We start from the raw sequence: 21,180 nt of genomic DNA, 5'->3' as shown, positions 1-21,180 counted from the left end.
TGAAACAGTTTCAGATTAGGCCCGAAACCTAGAGGGTTAAATTCACAACTCTTTCAACTCCCAGAGCCCTTCCACAGCACAGATGATTTGTATACACCTTCACCGTGAGCCAAATTGGCAGGTTTCCGGGAGCCCTGTGAGTCCGATGTTGTTTTAGTCTCCCTGCTGATTTATTAGGAGAATAAAAGATGGACACCAGAACTGAGGCAGACTACGGACACCGCATTCTGAGAAAACAATGGTGAACCTCCAACTCCAGCAGTGTGGGCCACATAGACAAGTAACCAGCACCCACAATCTTTACAAGCTTTTTTCCAAAATAACTCATCTTTTTGAAAAATAGGTTGAGCCTTTTTGACAATCTGGCTAAAGATTTTAGTGCCTAACTGGGAGCCTAGTTCTTCTGAAAATCTGGCCCTAGCGGTGGGTGTGAGACCTTCTGAAAATTCTGGCCAATGTGTCTGGAAACTCCAAGAACCATCGCAACTTTGAGCATTTACTAGAACAGGATGAACAAAACCTTCCTTCCTTGACCTACAATCACCTTGATTCCAGGTTGAGGTTTCAAGAGACTTGATTTGATTCTTAGATGCAATGCGAAACAAACACCCTCCTGTAGACATTGGAAGAGGGAGGCTGAAATGGATCTGCCACTAAACCACGTTGCCTTTCATCAGTAGCCACCTGAGCAAGAGGGTAACCACTGGCCTAGAGGTGAAAGGCCCATAGCCCATGCTCAGAAGCCTTCAGCAGCTAGATCTTAGGAATGGAAAAGCTTAATGATCTTTCTCCGGGGTGGTTACTTCCAAAGACTTGTATATAGCGCTGGGTGAAAGGTTTTTGGATGAATATTATATTTAGTGAAATATTTTGGTGGACCCAAAATGATTGTTTGGTTTGGTTTCACCAAGAAAAGTGAAAAGAAAAAAAAAAGATCTTGGGTCAAAGTGCAATGTTGTTCTAATTTAGGTTAGGCTAGGTAAGAAGGAAAAACTAAATTGTTTGCACAAGTAAGTGTATTTGTGTAAAAGGGTGCAGAGGCTGGGCTTTAAGGGGCAGATAGCCATATTGTAGTAGTTGGAAGCTTTGCTTTCCCCATGGCCTCCAAAGAGTTTCCAAGCATTCTGAAGGAGGCCAGGAAGTTGCGTTCTTCCAGTTGAACTCCAAGTGATGAAGGCAAGGTAGACTTATGTTGAAGAGGGTAACTCCTTGACCGGGAATCAAACCCGGGCCGTGGCGGTGAAAGCACCAAATCCTAACCGCTAGACCACCAGGGAGATTGCGTTTGCGGGGTTGGGCTTGACTTTCTAGGCCTACTTTCTGTCCAACTGAGGCCATTTGTTCGTCTTCAAAGAGGGTTAACACAAGCTCTGAGCTCTTCGTTTCCTTACGGTTCCATACCTATTTTTAGCACTGATATGAAAAAGAAACAGAAAACATATTAAAACAATTTCCAGTATTGTTATACATTGAGGCCACGTCTTTTTTTTTTTTTAAACAGTTTTATTGCTATCTTGTTTTACTCTCCATGGGCTTACAGAAATGTACGAGGGATGAATAAGATGTGGTTGGAATCGTCAGCCTTAAGCAATCTCCATCCCAATGAAGAGGGCTGGTGGAGGATTTGAGAAAGAAGCAGTTATCTCAACTACTGAGCGCTGGCAAAGATATAGAAATAAGTAGAGAAGCTCTAGATGGCTGCTCAGGGGGTGGGGGGCAATCAGCTTCTGAAAGGTTATTTTTTCCCTCTCTTGCCTGGGCTAGAAGAGACTCAACTCTCTTAGGACCATGGAATTGTCAATGTGTCTTGTCTTCATGATGTACTAAAGGTCCGAGACCGCCTCAGCTGGTTGAGAGGACAAAGAGTGGATTCTGTTATGCTCTGAGACTCTAAGGGAGAGAGTGATGTCGAAGAGTGCAAGATCAAACGCCCAACGTGGGGCTCGAACCCACGACCCTGAGATTAAGAGTTTCATGCTCTACCGCCTGAGCTAGTCAGGCTAGGCCTCAAGGGGTCGCAAAGGCACAGACAGTGCAAAAGAAGAGCGAAGGAAGTTTCTTTGCGTGCTGAGATTCGTTTCCTGACATTTGCCTTCTTTCCTGGTTCCTTCGCTCTCCAGCTAGCAAACAGGGCCCGTTCCAAGGCTAGTTAGATGCTGGTGTCTAGACCAGAGAAGTGGGGTTCATCTAGCAGCTGCTCAGAGAAACCTGGCTGGGAGGGTGGAATTTAGGATTCTCCCACCAGGAGGAGGTGCTGTTTCTCAGAAAAAGCTTCTCAGTGCCCAAAGAGGGGGCAGAGAAGACAGTTCCCCGCCGGCTGCCAGACACATCTTTTCACAGGGAATCAGAACCCCCTGGGGTAAAACTCCTCCAAGGATGTGCGGCTCCAGGAATGTCAGAGAAGGGAAGGACTGTTTGCTTTAGGAAGTGGGTGCGGGAACCTGCAGGTCCTTAGGTCCCTCCAGCGTCCGATGAAAGCATTTGCGGGGAAGGGGCCGGGGTAGACAAAGACAGGAAAGACGGGCTTGCAGCTCCTGTGCAAACACCATGTTGCCAGCGGTCCAAGAGAAGCAGGTGGGGGTTCGAGCATTTTGGCTGCTTCCTGAGGGCACGGAACTCACAACCTGGCAATGCTCAGAGCCCCGTTCCTCGGGAGTTTTCTTTGTGTTGGTCTTGTGATGCTGAGGGAGGAAGCTGAAGCATCATTTGAGTTTGTTTCAGTGCCTTCGGTTGGGCCAAGGTTGTGACCCTGAGCACAGGGGTTCCAGCTCTTAACCCCTGAGGGAATGGACAATGGACCAACTTTTCTCTGAGTCCTGAAGCTGGGCTGCAGCCTGGCCTAGGAGGCAGCCCTATTGGTTGACCTACTGGCCCAAAGTCACTTGGGTGGTGTTGGTGTTCCCCAGGGATGCTGAAGGGCCTAAGGGAGGAAGGCTCAATGCTCCCCCCTATCAGTCAGGGCGGAAGAGGAGGGCTGCAAGAGTGAGCAGGTTGATGGCTCCGCCTTCTAGCGTTCGGTTGGGGACGAGGTGGGGAATGTGAACTGGGAGAAATGGTTTCTGTCCTGTGAGGAATGGCTCAGCCAGTGGCGTAAGTGGACCTCGTCATTATCTACAAGGTTGTGATGCTCAAGACCCATCTGTGGGGAATTTCCTCAGCCATGTATTTCCCCCTGCTCCACGAGTGCTGCTGAGACCGAACACGGTGGCCTTCCACTTCTTGTGGGGCAATAGGACGTCCCCACCTAGTCAGGAGAAGTGCGGCTTTTCTGCCGTATTAGAAGGGGGGTTGGGCCTGGTGGGCTTTGAAGCCTTGTACGGCTCTACTGTTTTGTGTTTCAATTTTCAGTGGGTGGCTGAGCTGGAGGGCAGGTCAGGCCCGAGGGGAATGGTGGGGCAAATGCAAAGACCGCAACTGACTCTTCCGATATGGCTGTATTTTCTTTTTACCCCACTGGGTGCAGCACCGGGTATGGGATGGCCAATGGTGGGGGAAGGGGGAGCCCCCCCCTCTAGTTTTCTTCTACCCCCACCTTACACCCTACACGATTTTCAGTGGATGGCTAGGTGGAAGGTGCTTGCAGAATGGCTTCATCCGCAACAGTGGCCGCCCTCACAGCAGCGGCGGCCACAGCAGCGAGTCGTCCCCCCCCCATTTGGCTCAGTCTGAACAGAGGTCAATGTACCACTGGGTGAGACAGGCCAATTTTAGGGAGCTTCCTCTGAAGGTGAGCAACTGTCCCCAGAACTTACTGACAGGAGCTGTAAAGTATTTGCAAATGTGCACGGCAGCATGTGCAGAGCAAAGGCTGCCCAGTGGCACTGTGTCAGGCTCTGGCACCGCTTGAGACAATGGACCATCTTCAGCCACCAGGCAACCCAGGATCTACGGCAGGAATGGGGTGAGGAAGCAAGTCAAGCTGAGCAAAGCAGGCAAAAATTCATCTCCCCTTCGTGGGCGCTCGCAATGATGCCCTTTTTGTGTGCCAGGGCTGACAAAAACCTCCCAGACAGAGAAGCAGCAGGCCAAAAAGCCGTCTACACCAACATTCCACACAAAGATGGATTACAAGCCGTCAGGAACAGTATCCCCGATAATGTCACGGCAAACCTGGTGCCTGAACTTTGTGACTTTGTCCTCACCCATAACTATTTCAGATTTGGGGACAATGTATATCTTCAAGTCAGTGGCAGTGCTATGGGTACCCTCATGGCACCACAGTATGCCAACATTTTTATGGCTGACTTAGAACAACGCTTCCTCAGCTCTCATCCCCTAACGCCCCTACTCTACTTGCGCTACACTGATGACATATTCATCATCTGGACCCATGGAAAACCCTTGAGGAATTCCACCATGATTTCAACAATTTCCATCCCACCATCAACCTCAGCCTGGACCAGTCCACACAAGAAATCCACTTCCTGGACACTACAGTGCTAATAAGCGATGGTCACATAAACACCACCCTATACTGTAAACCTACTGACCATTATACTTACCTACATGCCTCCAGCTTTCACCAGAGCACATCACACAATCCATTGTCTACAGCCAAGCTCTAAGATACAACCGCATTTGCTCCAATCCCTCAGACAGAGACAAACACCTACAAGATCTGTATCAAGTGTTCTTACAACTACAATACCCACCTGCTGAAGTGAAAAAACAGATTGACAGAGCCAGAAGAGTACCCAGAAGTCACCTACTACAGGACAGGCCCAACAAAGAAAGTAACAGAACCCCACTAGCCGTCACCTTCAGCCCCCAACTGAAACCTCTCCAGTGCATCATCAAGGATCTACAACCTATCCCTCACTCTCACAGATCTTGGGAGACAGGCCAGTCCTTGCTTACAGACAGCCCCACAACCTGAAGCAAATACTTACCAGCAACCACACAACAAAAACACTAACCCAGGAACCTATCCTTGCAACAGAGCCCATTGCCAACTCTGTCCACATATCTATTCAGGGGACACCATCATAGGACCTAATCACATCAGTCACACTATCAGAGGCTCATTCACCTGCACATCTACCAATGTGATATATGCTATTATTTGCCAGCAATGCCCCTCTGCCATGTACATTGGCCAAACCAGACAGTCTCTACGTAAAAGAATAAATGGACATAAATCACATGTCAAGAATTATAACATTCAAAAACCAGTTGGAGAACACTTCAGTTTCTCTGGTCACTCATTTACAGACCTAAAAGTCGCAATATTACAACAAATAACCTTCAAAAACAGACTCCCACGAGAGACTGCTGAATTGGAATTAATTTGCAAACTGGACACCATTAAATTAGGCTTGAATAAAGACTGGGAGTGGATGGGTCATTACACAAAGTAAAATTATTTCCCCATGTTTATTTGTCCCACTACTGTTACTCACACCTTCCTGTCAACTGTTGGAAATGGGCCATCCCGATAATCACTACAAAAGGTTTTTTTCTCCTGCTCATAATAGCTCACCTTAAGTGCTCACTCTTGTTATTGCGTGTATGGCAACACCCATTTTTTCATGTTCTCTGAGTATATATATATCTATATCTATCTATATCTGTCTAGATAGATATAGATATATATATCTTCCTGCTGCATTTTCCACTGCATGCATCTGATGAAGTGGGTTTTAGCACACGAAATCTTATGCTCAAAATTTGTTAGTCTCTAAGGGTATGTCTACACTACAAGAGTAGTTCGATTTAACTTAGGTCGAATTTGTGGATTCGACCTTATGAATTCGAATTTGTGTATCCACACTAAGGACACTAATTCGACTTTGTGAGTCCACACTAACGGGTCAAGCATCGACATTGGAAGCCATGCATTCTGGGCAGCTATCCCACAGTTCCCACAGTCCCCGCTTCCCATTGGAATGCTGGGTAGAGCCCCCAATGCCTGCTGGGGGAAAAATGTGTCGAGGGTGGTTTTGGGTAACTGTCGTCATTCAACCGTCACTCCCGCCCTCTCTCCCTGAAAGCGCCGGCGGGAAATCTGTTACCGCACTTTTCTGGTCAGTGACAGCGCGGACGCCACAGCACTGTGAGCATGGAGCCCGCTGCGATCATCGCTGCGCTTATGGCCGTTGTCAACTCCTCGCACCTAATCGTCCACCTATTCCACAGTCAGCTGCTGAGAAATCGGGCGAGGAGGCTCCGGCAGCGCGATGAGGACATGAAGTGTCAGAGTGGCACAGACCTCTCAGAAAGCACGGGACCCCGCGCCGCGGAGATCATGGTGGCAATGGGTCACATTCATGCTATGGGACGGCGATTCTGGGCCTGGGAAACAAGCACGGACTGGTGGGACCACATAGTGCTGCAGGTCTGGGATGAATCACAGTGGCTGCGAAACTTCAGGATGCGTAAGGGCACTTTCCTTGAACTGTGTGACTTGCTGTCCCCTTCCCTGAAGCGCCAGGACACCCGGATGCGAGCAGCCCTGAGTGTACAGAAGCGAGTGGCCATAGCCCTCTGGAAACTTGCAACGCCAGACAGCTACCGGTCAGTAGCGAACCACTTTGGCGTGGGCAAATCTACCGTGGGGGTTGCTGTGATGCAAGTAGCCCACGCAATCGTTGACCTACTGCTCTCAAAGGTAGTGACCCTGGGAAACGTCCAGGTCATCATAGATGGCTTCGCCGCGATGGGATTCCCAAACTGTGGTGGGGCTATAGATGGCACTCACATCCCTATCCTGGGACCGGCCCACCAGGCCAGCCAGTATATTAACCGAAAGGGCTACTTTTCAATGGTGCTGCAAGCACTGGTGGACCATAGGGGACGTTTTACCAACATCTACGTCGGGTGGCCGGGCAAGGTTCATGACGCGCGTGTTTTCAGGAACTCTGGTCTGTTTAGACGCCTGCAGGAAGGTAGTTTCTTCCCGGACCACAAAGTAAGTGTTGGGGATGTGGAGATGCCTACAGTGATCCTCGGGGACCCAGCCTACCCGCTAATGCCCTGGCTCATGAAGCCCTATACAGGCGCCCTGGACAGTGACAAGGAGCTCTTCAACTACCGGCTGAGCAAGTGCAGAATGGTGGTGGAGTGTGCTTTCGGACGTCTCAAGGGGAGATGGAGGAGCTTACTGACTCACTCAGATCTCAGCGAAACCAATATCCCCATTGTTATTGCAGCTTGCTGTGTGCTCCACAATCTCTGTGAGAGCAAGGGGGAGACCTTTATGGCGGGATGGGAGGTTGAGGCAAATCGCCTGGCTGCTGATTACGCTCAGCCAGACACCCGTGCGATTAGAAGAGCCCAGCGGGAAGCGCTGTGCATCCGGGAAGCTTTGAAAGCTAGGTTCCTCAGAGAGCAGGGTAACCTATGACTGTCCAGTCTCTTTACAGAGAAGCTGAACCTGCCCCTGTTTCAGTTACTATTCACTTTTTTCAGCGGTTACATACCCCGTTCACCAGGTTTCCCCCCTTCCAACAGACGTTTAAAAATAAAGTTATTGGAACATTTTTAATTAACAAAGTTTTCTTTACTAACGAATTCGCGTTCAAGGGTTCTAACAGGGACGCAGACTGTGGTGGGTACGGTGTGCAGTGATGTACAGACCGCTTCTACACTCGAGGACTGACAGGCTCCTGCTCCTACAGCGGTCTCTGGGGGGAGGACGGTTACAAGAGGGTGTGCAGGAAGGGGTGGGTTTACAGGAAGGGGTGAGGGGTCTGTGGGAAGGGTGAGTAGGTGTGGGGGGATGATGGCTCTGGCTGGGGCTCAGGGCATCGGAGAGATTCATGGCTAGGGTGGAAGGGCATGGTAAGGGCAGCCTGCCTTGCCATTTGTGGATGCCAGGCGTTCAGACCCTGGGGCAGCATACACCTCCCAGACTGACATGGGGCAGCAGACACCTCCCACAGTGACCCGGGTGCCTAGTGACTGCACTCTGTGTGTGACCTGCTGTTGATCCTGCCCCCATGTCTGTACCCTGGTAATGGTGGCTGTCCTATGCAATTAACAAACCCCTATCTCCCCATCACACAAAGTCTTCTGCAAAGAAACATGACGGAAACAGTAATGAACAGCAAACTATTTTTAATACTCAACTACACAGTTGGGGGATGAAACTGGGATTTGGGATCGGGTGAACCAGGAAGGGAAGCAATTCTCATACTTTAGGGAATGAGAGCTGTTTGGTACATGAGCGCTCTGCTGGGGTGGAGCGACAGTTTTCACGGCCCCTAGCGCCTCTCCTTCTTGTGATTTTGGGTGAGGGGGGGACAGGACTTTGTGGCGGGGGAGGGCGGTTGCAGATACAGTTCAGGGGGGCTCTCTGCTCCTGCCTGTGGTCCTGCAGAAGATCCACAAGGCGCCGGAGCATGTCCGTTTGCTCCCTCATTAGTCCAAGCAGCGTTTGAGTCGCCTGCTGGTCTTCCTGCCGCCACCTGTCCTCCCGTTCGCTGTGTGAGCGCTGCTGCTGAGAGAGGGTCTCCCTCCACTGGCTCTGCTGGGCCACCTCGGCTCTGGAGCAGCCATCAGTTCAGCGAACATCTCGTCCCGAGTCTTTTTCTTTCGCCGCCTAATCTGCGCCAGCCTCTGTGAGGGAGATGCCGGGGCAGTTCGGGAAACAGCCGCAGCTGTGTGATGGGAAAAAGGAAGTGATTTCCTTGCAAAGATACATGTTTGCGAACACTGAACACAGTCTACTCAGTTTCTGTGAACAAGACCATACAGGGCACCTATCTCATGTGCTCTCAGGACAAGTTCGAATTTTCGGCATTCGCTTTCATTGCCTGGGGTCTTGCACTGGAGATCGGACAAGCGGGGCAGGACAGCTGAATCCGTGTAGCAGCCAGGCCTGGTAAGCCATAAACTTTAGGCTGCTTAAAAGTTAATGGATAGCAGTGGCCTCCTGCTGCAGGCAATCTGGAAAGCATAAAGTCTGACCCTGTTCCAGCCCCTCGCGGCTGTCCCCGGGAAAGATCCCTGTATGCTTTCCCTCTGCAGCCTCCAACACATGGCTGTTAAACGACGGTCATTGTTATGCAAAGGAAAAGTCAAGCATTCACAATAGTAACATTACATTAATTCCTCTAATTAGATGCAGCAGTCGCCGAGCGAGATCACCCTGAGGCGGGTCACTAGGACAGACAGAGAGCGCATGCTGCATGAATCCCTGCACAGACCAGGGCCCTATGCTGCCATGCTGGTGGAGGCAATGCTCCCACTATACCTCAGGATGGCCTGGCGCGGAAGAGTGTGCTTCCACGGAGCCCCTAGTAAGGCACATCTCCCCAGGAACCTTCTCCGTAGGCTGTTCGAGTACCTGTACGAGAGCTTCGTGGAAGTGTCTCAGGAGGATTTCTATTCGATCCCTATATGCATTGACCTTCTTTTCGTATAGTTTTTATTCCTGATTTTAAAAAAATAAATGTTTATATGTTTATAGCACTTACCAACTGATCCTTCCCCTGATTCAGAGTCCGGGTTAATGGCCGGGGAGGGTTGGTAGGGGATCTCTGTGAGGGTGATGAACAGATCCTGGCTGTCGGGGAAATCAGTATTGTAAGCGCTGTCGCCTGCCTCGTCCTCCACAAACCCTTCCTCATCTTCCCCATCCGCGAACATCGCCAAGAAACTGCCCCTCGACACTATCCCATCCTCAAAGTCCACGGTCACTGGTGGGGCAGTGGTGGCAGACCCACCGAGAATGGCATGCAGTGCCTCGTAGAAGCGGCATGTCTGGGGCTGGGCTCCGGAGCGTCCGTTTGCCGCTTTGATTTTTTGGTAGCCTTGTCTCAGGTCCTTGATTTTCACGCGGTACTGCGTTGCATCCCGGCTGTATCCTCTGAGTGCCATGGCTTTGGAGACCTTCTCGTAGGTCTTTGCATTCCATTTTTTGGAGCGCAGCTCCGAAAGCACAGACTCATCACCCCACACAGCGATCAGATCCAAGACTTCCCGGTCAGTCCATGCTGGGACCCTCTTTCTACTTTGAGATTGCATGGACTCCTCTGCTGGAGAGCTCTGCATCGCTGTCGGTGCTGCTGAGCTCGCCCCGATGTCCAACCAGGAACTGAGATTCAAAATGGCCAGACAGGAAAAGGAATTCAAATTTTCCCAGGGCTTTTCCTGTATGGCTGATCAGAACATCTGAGCTCGGACTGCTGTCCAGAGCGTCAACACAGTGGTGCACTGTGGGTAGCTCCCGGAGCTACTAAGGTCGATTTCCGTCCACACATAGGCTAACTCGACATAGCCATGTCGAATTTAGCGCTACTCCCTTCGTCAGGGTGGAGTACCGAATTCGAACTAAAGAGCCCTCTAGGTCGAACTAATTAGCTTCCTGGTGTGGACGGGTGCACAGTTAAATCGAATTAACGCTGCTAAATTCGACATAAACTCCTAGTGTAGACCAGGCCTAAGAAAAACTTTGTTTTTAAAAATAAAAGCTAACAAATGCCATAAATTAATAATTTCCACGTTTTATCAAAAAGGTGTGCTACAGCAGGATGATAAAATAACATAAAATAAATAAGCCTGACCACTAAAACCTCCTATAAAGGAATCACATCCTTGAATACTGGCCAAATCTGTATAAAATATGCAGAACTATGTCAAAACTGGTGTTGCAGGTCAGCCATTCGACTCCAGCAAATGTCAGTTAAAAGCTCCATTCCAAATTAAAAAAACAAAACAACCCAATAAACCAAAACGGTCACAGCCTGAAACAAACCTACACAGAAGGAAAATTAAACCTGTGCCAACATTGGAACAAACAATGTAAATTTCTAATTCTAACTTCTTGTTTCTCCCAGGAGAAAAGTGTTTTGCACCCCAGTAACCAGGCTGTCACTGCAGCTTTCCTTTCACTAAATAAGATTTTTACCAAATATAAATTGCCCTCAAATTTCTCTAAGAGCAATTGAAATTGTATCTTTGCACTAATAGCCCAAGTGTGCAAGTCCATCCCCTCAGAGCAGCCCCCACCCTGAGCCCAGGGGAGACTCCCAACTGGTTTGTGCATTTGTAACCCTGGGGCCTGAAACTGATGAGAGAAAGGGAAGTGAGCGATCTTGGAGCTTTCCGATACCCCCTGCGGGGAGCACAGGGAATTGACTGAGCGACGTCCTGGCTAATTTTCAGCTTGTTCTCCGCCAGCAGGCTCTACTGGAGAGCTCGGGAGTGACTTGACCATACCAGCACCCTATTTACATATTAAAAGCCGGCATTTTGGGGCCATTGGGGTGAAATGTGAGTAATTTTGGGGTTGGGACAAACTGGAGAGAGTCCAGCAGTGGGCAATGAAAATGATTAGGGGGCTGGGGCACATGACTTACGAGGACCTACAGGCCATATCCTGTATGTTAAGCTAAGGCAAAGTGAGCATATCTATATTGTGACCTTTTACTCAGAAAGGAAACTTGACCTTTATCTTGTTACTTAAATAGAGAAGTACCCACGCCTGTCTAAGACCTTTACCTAGACGATTCGACAATGGAGAATGTCATAGGGGGGTTTTCAGTGTACCCACAGACTTGACTTAGGTACACCACAAGGGAACTTATGTGCATATGTACATGTCATCAACACACACAAACATACTAGCCTATGAAGTAAGCATACCCTAATGTTTTGTGGGTGAGGAATGAAATTTGGGCATAGGAGGAAGGATTTCCAGCGCTTGTGCCCTATAAAAGAGATAACCCACCTTGCTAGAGCACGTCGCTCTATCATTCTGACTTACTTCCTCCACTCTCTCTCTATCTACTATCAGATAAGTTAAGTTCTTAAACTTTAAGTTTCAAGGGAACTAGGCTAAGCTTGGTTTCCCTAAGTTTTTATTCTTTGTTTATTAGGTTTTGATTTTAAGTTTAACATAGTCAAGTGAACCCTAAGTAACATTAGCTTTTTCTAAACACTGCATCTTTCACTCAAGAATTGAGAAACCTGAACTGCAAAGCTGGTCTTGTGTCTCTTACCACCAGGTTATCAAGGAAGGGTGTGAGTACATTAACCAAAACCTTGTTGCCTATAATGCCATATGTATCTTTTGAATAGCAGTAATGCAACAGTAACTTTGTAACTCAATTAAATTAAATAAAATGTAAAATAATAAATTAAATTTTCATCATATTTTCCAAATTAATATTATTAGTACACCCTAAATCAGGCTACATAGGACAGAGAGTTGGAGTGCAGAGGGATGAGCGCACTGGCTAGGGGGTGCAGACTTTGGGGTGGGGTTAGAATGAGAGGTTCAGAGTGCAGTAGAAGACTGAGAATTAGGGCAAAAAATTGGGCTGTGAGGGCTCTGGAACAAGACAGGGAAAAGAAAATTGAGAGGCAACAGAGACATCAGGCTAGAGCAGAAAAAGCATGGGTGTGTGTGTGAAAGATTAGAACTGCAGAGGGAAGAAAAAACTTCCCCCTGTTCCCTCTTCCCAGAACATTTAAGAACCAAGTAAGAAACATCTCTTCTCTACTGCAACAGCAACTCTGGCAGATGTGGGCTGAGAGAAGCCAGAACAGGTGAGGCAGGACAGGACAGGACAGGACAGGGCTAGGCTAGGCTAGGCTAGGCTGGGCCATGGACAGCTAGCCCCCACAGATTTAGTGTACCTGGCCTGAGACAGGGGAGGGGCTCATCTCCTCTCCATTGGGGACATGGTGGGATGAGAGATGTGACAGGGCTTTATGGGAAATCACTATTTGCCTGATTCACGTGCCAGTCCTAGTCCTTGCTGACCCAAACAAACCGTTTATCCTGCATGCTGATGCCAGTTTGGAGGGTCTGTGAGCAGTCTCGTACCAGGAAGTGGAAGGCAAATGTAAATCTGTATCCTTTGCCAGTTGAGGACTGTCTGATAGTGAAACTCACTATCCCATCCGCCAGCTGCAGTTCTTGGCCTTGAAATGGGCCATCACTGAGAAATTTCGAGACTACTTGTCTGGTGCTCATTCAGGTATGGACAGAGAACAATCCACTGACTTATGCGTTAACAAGGGCTAAGCTGGATGCTACAGGGCAGAGATGGGTGGCTACTTTTGCTTGCCATAACTTCAGCATTCAATACCAATGCGTTGGTATAATAGGGAGTGTGAAGTATCAGAGGGGTAGCCATGTTAGTCTGGTTCTGTAGAAGCAGCAAATAATCCTGTGGCACCTTATAGACTAACAGACGTTTTGCAGCATGAGCTTTCATGGGTGAATACCCCTTCTTCGGATGCAAGTCAGTGTGATTTATCAGGACCATCAATTCTTGGCTGTGGGGAGGATGTAAGCAGGGTCAGAATGAACTCTACTCTGCCATCAGTTGGTGATGTGTTGTAAAGGCCTTTTGTTGCTGATGTGCATGGTCACACCCACCCTGCATTGCATGATGGGGATGCTTGTCCAAATGGTCATTTCTGCTGCTATGGGATCCCCAGTCTCTTTCTTATTAGGGCAGGAGTAATAAAGTGTAGTTATCCTAGTGATATGAACCAAGGACAGTAGAATGATACTTAGCAGTTCATGATTTCGGGACTCACCCGAACCTATATAAATCTCGTTAGGCAACGGACACGGGTTCCAAAACATAGTAAAGTAAAAGAGATTGAAAATACATATTTGTATTTGTCACTAGGGGGGATTTCTTTTGGTGCCTCTAAATCCAGTTTTTATGGTTTTCTTCTCTCTCTAGTTTAAAAATAGAGCTTTTTATAATTTTTTAACAAATTTAGTTTTATGCTACAGAGCTAAAATGGTTAATGCTAAATGTAAATTTTGACATACCCAGGCTGGTGGGCTCTGAGTTCACTTACGCACTGAAAGTTATAGATAATTTCATAGTGAGGTAAAATTCTCTTTTCACTCAGACTGCAAGGAAGTTTTGCAGATTGGATTCAGGAAGCACAGCTGGGGGGCATGACTTTTGCAGCACATGCACCATCTCTGCAACCAAGGTTTGCTACCCCACTCCATAACACCACACACAGCAGCCTTTTACCTCTCGGGACCAAAAGATACTATAAAAGAGATCTAATAGTATAAGGTTAAAATGAGCAACTGCAGCACTAACAACAATTCTAAGAGATGCAAAAATGCCTCTGTCCCTATATAAGAACAAGCACCTACACACAAAAAACAAACAAACATCCATTCCTACCACCCAGAAGGTTTTGGTGTTGGGAACCCATACCCCTTAATGGTGAGTACTTTACAGGCCAGGGTGAAGCTCTCAGGCCTCAAATGCCAGGTACAGTTACTCTGTCCTTGATCCAAAATAAACAGGAAAATACACTGGATTACTCCTGCCCCAATAACAAAGAGACTGCGGATCCCACAGCAGCTGAAATGACCATTTGGACAAGCACTCCCATCATGCAATCTGGGGTGGGTGTAACCATGCAAATGACATCAGCCACAAAAGGCCTTTACAACAGTTCACTAACGGATGGCAGGATAGAGTTCATACTGACCCTGCTTAAACTGGATTGTGGCAAAGATTAAAAAACACCGAATGTTAATACTCACCAAACGCAGATCAATCCATCCTCATCATCGTATCCGCTCGTTATACTCCACACCTGAACATAGCCCTCATATGGACAACATACCCTCCTAACTCAGTGTCTATCAGGGCTGTTGCAGATTATGTATTCCTTACGCCACCCGATCTTAAACTGAACTTTGCACCCCTTGGGTAATCTGTATCTGGTTCCCTGAGCACCAGAAACTTCCACATCTAAATGCTGTACTATACACTTTTTTTTTCTTTGAATATCATCTTAATAAAATGTTGATATTTGTTGGAGATCCCGGTTCCTGTTCCTTTGCAAGATGTATGCGTTTGTTCCGGGTTTTAGTCTGCAATGTTAAAGACAATCAAGAACTGCTCAGAGACCATTAATGCAAAAAAGCAGCAAAATTCATCAAACATATAAGTGGTTATGACTTATTAACTTGGTTTTAAAAGAGAAGACCAAGGACCTGAGTCTTCTCCTTGTCAATAATCGCCTACTCAGCCAATCAGGGTAGAGACTGAGGATGAGAGGCCGAGGGTTCTCATTAGAGAGGCCAAAGGATGGCCCAGGTCACCGGTGGGGATCACTGCCCCAGTACTATTTCAGCCCCACCTTTTTGGGTGGACCTCCCACAGTGGGAGCTGCCAAGCACTCCCCTGCAAAACACACACCCCCCGCACACACACACCCTCCTCGTGTTGGGAGGGGAACAGGAGAAAGGACAAAAGAAGCAAGAAACAAAGAGAAAGGAGGGAGGGATGGAGGAAAAGGTGAAACAAAAAGGACAAACCCTAATGTCCCCAGTGATTCTAGGGGACAAAATCCCAGGTGCAGAATAAAATTCTGCCTCTTTAGGCTTGTGTTTTCCATGCCTAGAATTCAACTGTAACCAGATGGATCAGACTGAACAGGTTTCCAACCTCGAGGAGGCTCTTACCTTCTAAACAGTGACGGTTGTTTTCTAGTAAAATCAGGAAAAGGGAAGAGGAAAACTCGAAAGAGGTTCCTCCTGGCGCTCACGTACGTGAACCCGAATACTCTCTCAGTCCTCAAAGAGAGACTTCGAGAAGGAGACTTGCTGAAGCAAAGCCACAGGGGTCTCTGAGGTTTCCCTGGCCCCTCGCCCCTGTCCTGCCTGGCTGATGTCAGCATCTCTCTGTGAGGTCACCACCTCCCCACCACCTTTGACCAATAGTCTGAGGTCCTGCAAAAGGCCTTTGTGATGTCACTGCCACACCCCTCCCTTGCTGTGCTAATGTCCTGCCCCTGGCCAGGCACTGTGGAGGTTTGAGCTACTCCCTGTGGATCACCCCACTCAAGGAGCGTTCGTTCTAGGAAGCAAGCCGGCTAGACAGGGAAACATCAGATGCTGCTCCCAATGCTACACTCAGTTTTTCAGAAATTAGTCGACTTTATGGCCAGAAGAGACCATTAGAGTATCTAATCTGACCTCCTGCATATCACAGGTCTCCTGTATGACACAATAGCTACTCTGGGGGCAAACACATTCCAGAAAGGCATCTAGTCTTCATCAAATGACATCAGGAGATGGAGAATCCACCACTTTCCTTGGTAGCTTGTTCCTGTGGTGAATCATCTTCGCTGTTGAATATTTGTGCCTTAGTTGTAATATGAATTTGTCTCTTTTCACCTTCCAGCCATTGAGTCTTGTTATGCCTTTCTCTGCTCGATTAAAGAGCCCTTTAATACCCAATATTTTCTCTCCATTAAGGCCCTTCAACACTGCAATGAAGTCACCTTTCAATCTTCTTTTGATCAACTAAACAGGTTGAGCTCGTTCAGTAGCTCACTAGAAGGCATTTTTCTCCAGCCCTCAGAACATTTGGTGGCTCTTTGCTGCCCCAGCTCCAATTTCACAACATCTTTTTCAAACGAGGACACCAAAACTGGAGGCAGTATTCCAGTATCAGTCTCACAGATGCCGTGTCACCTCCGGTGACGTTATTGACATAATATGTACCTGACCATGGAAAGAGGGACCAAGCACCAAGCCCCTCCACACTGGGGGGAGGGCAAAACCAGAGCTTGAGGGATTCAGCCCTGGGTGGTGGGGCTCAGACTTTTGGTTTCAGCCTCAGGCCCAAACAAGTCTAACCCCAGCCCTGGTGATCCCATTAAAACAGGGTTATGACCCACTTTGCGGTCCTGACCCACAGCTTGAGAACCACTGCTCTATGCTAAAGGGAGAGAGTTTTCCTGTGGGTGCAGTTAATCCACTTCCCAAGAGGTGGCAGCGATGTCAGTGGGAGAAGCTATATCGGTGGGTGCGCAAGCTGTGGTGTTTACCACATTTAAGAAGTTTAATCAAACCCCATTTTTAAAACCACCTGTGGTCTGGGAATGGCAAAGGAGTTCAATGAAGCAGGGTCTGTCCATCAAAGTCCTGGAGCTCATGATTCCATTCTACTGTGGTAATAGGGGTATAGCTCAGTGGTAGAGTGGTTAACTGCAGTTTGAGTGGCCTTTGGTTCAAGCCCATCTGCCCTCTTATAACCTTCTTTCTTTTTTTTTAAAAAAGGAAAACATTTCCATTTCCATTCTCCATTCTGTTCAGGAGCTCCACTATACGGGGGTGCTTGATATGAATGGAAACACTCAACATTTCGCTGTCCAAATGCATAAAAACCTAGCAAAGCTGTCCATCAGCTGAAATCAGTTCCAATCCTCTAAGTGTCTAGTTTATGTTTTCATCAATTAAACAAAGGGATCATATGAATGTACATTTGCAGATCCCTCTTCTCCAGGAGCTGTGCTGTGCAGAAGAACAAGAACCACATCCAGCTGCAGTTGAGAAGTCTGATGACGAAAGAGCCAACAAATGTTCTGAGGGCTGGAGAAAAATGCCTTCCAGTGAGCTATTGAACGAGCTCAACCTGTTTTGCTTATCAAAAGAAGATTGAAACGTGACTTCATTGAAGTGTTGAAGGTCCTTAATGGAGACAAAAGATTGGTTATGAAAGGGCTCTTTAATCCAGCAGAGAAAGGCATAACAAGACCCAATGGCTGGAAGGTGAAAAGAGACCAATTCATATTACAAATAAGACACAAATATTCAACAGCCAGGATAATTCACTACAGGAACAAGCTACCAAGGAAAATGATGGATTTGCCATCTCCTGATGTCATTTAATGAAGACTAGATGCCTTTCCGGAATGCATTTGCCCCAAAAGTAGCTCTTGTGTCATACAGGAGGCCTGTGATATGCAGGGGGTCAGATTAGATGCTCTAATGGTCTCTTCTGGCCATCAAGTCGACTAATTTCTGAAAAATTGAGTGTAGCATTGGGAGCAGCGTCTGCTGTTTTCCTGTCTAGCCAGCTTGCTTCCTAGAACGAACGCTCCTTGAGTGGGGTGACCACAGGGAGTAGCTCAAACCTCCAAAGTGCCTGGCCAGGGGCAGGACATTAGCACAGTGAGGGAGGGGTGTGGCAGTGACATCACAAAGGCCTTTTGCAGGACCTCAGACTATTGGTCAAAGGTGGTGGGGAGGTAGTGACCTCACAGAGAGCTGCTGACATCATCCAGGCAGGACAAGGGTGAGGGGCCAGGGAAACCTCAGAGATGCCTGTGGCTTTGCTTCAGCAAGTCTCCTTCTCCAGGTCTCTCTTTGAGGACTGAGAGAGTATTCGGGTTCACGTACGTCAGCTCCAGGAGGAACCTCTTTCGAGTTTTCTCCTTCCCTTTTAGCAATTTTACAAGAAAATAGCCGACCCTGTTTAGAAGGTAAGAGCCTCCTCGAGGGAAGGGGTGTCATAGTGGCGTCACAATTCGGATGCCGGTGCCACCCCACCCCACAATGTATGGAAGTTCCCACCACCCTGATCTGTGTTCACAGTGTGGCAGAGAGCAGCATTCCACAGCAGTGATTTGCTCCTGGCTGCTGGAGCAGAGCAGCAGGCTCAGCTGGCAGAACTTCCCGGAGCGATGAAAGGGGAGGGGCCCATGGCACTGTAGCAGGAATGCAGGGCAGGCGAGTTCACGGCGGGCATTGTGGGATACTGGAGGAGGCCAGTTATGGCGATATAATGAACAGCAGCGTCTACACTGACACTCTGTCACTTTAAGTTTGCTGCAAAAAGCTCTAGGCCTCTCATCAAAGTTGTTTTAGTTTGTCAGCAAAGCAGGGCAGTTTTGTCGCCAGATGTGGCATTGCAGTGTGTGCACCAGCCACAAGCTGCCGACCGAGGGAGCGTTGTGTGTTTTTCACACACCAGAGCAATATAATTCTGCTGAAACAACTTTGTAGTGCAGACCTGGCCAAAGACTGACTCACACACAGCTTGCAAGGAAAACCTCACCTGCTCCTCTGCTTTGCAGAATCCAAACACAAGCAAAGCTTGTCAGGCCCCTGTAAAGATGGCAGGGAGTCAGGTGTGGGCAGGGCCGGCTCTGGCTTTTTTGCCGCCCCAAGCAAAAAAAAATGGGGTGGGGCCACCGGAGCAACAAAACAGGGGGGAAAAACGGCACGGGTGGAGCGGCAAAGTGGGGGGATCATAGTGCAGCTGGAGCAGCAAAGTGCGGGGGGGACAACACAAAAACGGTGGGGCTGGAGCAGCAAAGCGGGGTGGGGGGAAAAACAACGGCGCGGCCGGCAAAGCAGGGGAAAAACAAAACAAAAAACCCCACAGGGTGGCCGGAGCCAGTGGACTCCCTATGCTGCAGAGTGCGCGCCTGGTCTAGTGGGGGGGAAGGGGAGGGAGAGAGAAGGGGGGCGGCCAGCGCTTCAGCGGGACACTCAGCACGCGGCCCCGACCACCGTGCCGCCTGGCACCCTCACTCCTTCTCTAGACTAACCAGTCCTGATATACTGTAACATGGTTATATTCCACCACCTTCACTGGTTACACCCAACAAAATTAATTATACAGCAGACAGAAACAATCACAGAACCAGACAGAGACCATGCAAATAAACATACAAAACAATACAGAAGGGAGGATTTCACAGCTACATCTATACAGACATAAGGGTTTTCCAGCTGTGTCTATTGATAAGTGAGTTCTTGCCAGACAGGATGCTACCAAACTAAGTTTCCCTTTCTCTGGAGGTGATAGGAATATCAGGGCAGGATTGTATTCCTAACAGCCCAATCGCACCTTATTTCAGTGTGACTAGTTGGGAATGTGAGGATGTGACCATACACTTCCCACCTTATGGCTGCCTTTGCTGCTTAGCCGAAGAACCAGGCCTCAGACTGTCACAGTAAGAGAAGGCCATTACACAGACAGACAGTGATTTTTTATTCTTTCTTTTATATCTTTATAACTAGCTAAGTGATAAAAATACACCTAAATTCTTAAAGTACAGGCCTGAATATCTGTATCCTAACAGTCCTCGAGGTCAGGCAGCCTCTGGGTAAGGGGGTGGGGACTCAGATCCTTTCTCCAGTCAATTCCAACAGGGTCATGTATAAACCAGGGAAGTTCCCCACAATAGCCAGACCAGATGTCAGCAGGATTCCTCCTCCTCCTCAGGGAGACTAAATCTCTGTACCTAGACAGCCGGTCCGTCCGCTGCACCACAATCCCCCATGCCCGAGCCTCCCTGCCAAAGCCCTGCACCTGGCCCCATAGAATTAAGTCTCACGTGTCACTGGGAACTCGACTTCTTGTGTCCAGAGCATCTCGGCCCCCTCAGTAGATGACCTGAGAAACACAGCTTTTCCAAAGAAGAGCTTAAACCCCCTCATCATGTGGCCTAAAGGATAAGGCATCTCCCTGTGGATCAGATGATTCAGGATTTGAGTCCCCTCGTGGTTGTGCTCACTTTGTGCTGCAAGTCCTGCTCCCTTCACAGCTGGAACCTCTTCTTGGCCGCTCAGGCCAATGCTCTGGCTTCAACTAGAGCCCTGGGAAGGAGTTGGGGGTTGGGCGTCACAGAGTCTGGGACCTGAGTCCCAGGTGCTTCCAGTCTCGCCTTTGCCATTCCTGACTTGCCAAAAAAATGGACGGCTCCACTTCCAAAGTGAGCACCTGGAGTGGGAACAGTCAGAGGCCCTACCAGGGGGCCTGGCCCTGCTTTCCTACCTTCTTCTGATGTTGGCCACAGAGCATCAGCAGCCGCCCTGCATGCTGGCCTGACGGTAGCCTTCAGTGGGGGTTTGGCACGGCAGGGAGCAGCCTGGCCGGGTGTCTTTGTGCCTGTCTGAAGGCCACACATAGGCATGGTCCTGCCCTCCTCTTGGCCCACCTTCCATTGCTCTGTGGGTTTTAAACCTTCCCTTGGAGCTGTCAGCACCAGCTGCCTCTGCTCTAGGTGCCCAGAGGAGGAGAGGTGCTGGGCTCCAGCCTGGGACTCTGCCTCCCTCCTGCCTAGCCCTGACTATGAAGCCTGGCCCTGGCCCTCCTTTCTTCAAGCGCCAGGTGGGCAAGAGGAAAAGCACAGAGGCAAGTGCCAAACTTGTGGGCATCAGGTGAAGCCATGAGAATGCCAACCCTCAGGTGTCAGTAGCCAGTTCTAGAGCCCTAACCCACTGCAGCCATCCCACCCAGAGGCCTGAGTCACACAACAGGAGGGGAAAGACTTGTTCTTGTACAACAAGAGACAGGGAAGTGGAGCACTCTGAGCCGACACAAGGTCCCACTGAGATTTGAACTCAGATTGCAGGATACAGAGTCCTGAGTGCTGAGAAAGTTCAGAGGGGGAGCAGCAGAGAGACAGAGAAGCAATGAGGACAGAGTATAAGTGTAC

At 48.7% G+C, this 21,180-nt stretch overlaps 2 non-coding genes and 1 pseudogene across 2 annotated transcripts; all 3 read right to left on the bottom strand.

Moving 5' to 3' along the window:
- LOC123360056 overlaps positions 1 to 21,180 on the bottom strand; it is a 94,838-nt pseudogene that overhangs the window by 44,249 nt on the left and 29,409 nt on the right.
- On the bottom strand, positions 1,206 to 1,277 carry TRNAE-UUC. Its single transcript has one exon. It is a non-coding gene; the product is annotated as a tRNA-Glu (tRNA).
- On the bottom strand, positions 1,929 to 2,001 carry TRNAK-CUU. Its single transcript has one exon. It is a non-coding gene; the product is annotated as a tRNA-Lys (tRNA).

Source organism: Mauremys mutica, unplaced genomic scaffold (assembly GCF_020497125.1).
Source record: "Mauremys mutica isolate MM-2020 ecotype Southern unplaced genomic scaffold, ASM2049712v1 Super-Scaffold_100210, whole genome shotgun sequence".
Taxonomy (NCBI): Eukaryota; Metazoa; Chordata; order Testudines; family Geoemydidae; genus Mauremys; species Mauremys mutica.
This window is presented reverse-complemented; position numbering and strand designations above follow the sequence as displayed.